Raw genomic sequence first — 1,257 nt, forward strand, 5'->3', positions numbered from 1 at the left:
GGGGGGGGGGGGGGGGGGTGTCCCTTCGACGACTGAACTACAACTCCCAGCAGGCCATGCGGGGATGGGAGGGGTGGGATGGCTCAGGCCCGGGCCCGCCAGCCACCCGACGGAGATCCTAGTCTTGAGACCCGCCCCGGGGCGGAGGACTTGCTGTTACCGGCCGCTATCCCGTACCTGCCGCGTTTGACGGTTTCTGTGTTTCAGGACCAAAGGGAGGCCTCAAACCTGGATGACGTGAGCGTCACTGGTTTTTTTAACGGGATGGGAGGGGTGGGATGGCTCAGGCCCGGGCCCGCCAGCCACCCGACGGAGATCCTAGTCTTGAGACCCGCCCCGGGGCGGAGGACTTGCTGTTACCGGCCGCTATCCCGTACCTGCCGCGTTTGACGGTTTCTGTGTTTCAGGACCAAAGGGAGGCCTCAAACCTGGATGACGTGAGCGTCACTGGTTTTTTTAACGATTTTGACTTCACAAGGAGAGCAGGACGTGACTTCATTACCACCATCATCAGTTTCATCCCGTAATCGCGTGACTGGCCCAGCCTGGTGGTGGACAATCACCACCACTCTGATAGCTAAGAACTTCTAGTGAAACTCCTTCTACAGGCTCTGTCCAGCCTAAGCCATGGCCATCTTTTGTAAATGTCAGGTTTACAGGGGCTTGCTTTGAAGATACTTTTGCAAGCACACCCTACTTAAACTGTGTGTTAGATCAATACAAAACAAGGTTCTCCGAAAATGCTTTTATTCACACTTCATATGTGATTAAGACAATGTCAGTTATGAAGAATCTTGTTGTTTTGGATTTGTTGGGGCAGGGACGGTTATCGGAGATAAGTAGCTGGTGGAGCTCAAGGGAGGCTAAAGCATCCATCCCACCACCACCACCTCTTGGCATCACCATTCCCTCATTCATTAGACAAATTATTATACTTTCTTCTGCCTCTAACTTTTTAAAGTTTGTTTGTTTGTTTTTAAGTAATTTCTACACCCAACATGGGGCTCGAATTCACCACTGGGAGATCAAGAGCGGCATGCTCCCCTAGCCAGCAAGGCGCCCCGCTTCTGTCTCTGCCTTAACTATTACAATCTACCCAGAACCTCCTTTCAGCTGCCTCTAGGTCCTGCCAAGCCTTTGAGCTGTTTTTTTTTTTTTTTTTTTTTTGGTTCGTTTTTTTGTTTGTTTGTTCTTACTTCCCGAGTGATTAGGACAGAGGTGAAGAGAGAGAGATAATTCTGCCTAATCTTATCTAAA

Source organism: Ursus maritimus, unplaced genomic scaffold (genome assembly GCF_017311325.1).
Source record: "Ursus maritimus isolate PB19 unplaced genomic scaffold, ASM1731132v1 scaffold_23, whole genome shotgun sequence".
NCBI classification, from domain to species: Eukaryota; Metazoa; Chordata; class Mammalia; order Carnivora; family Ursidae; genus Ursus; species Ursus maritimus.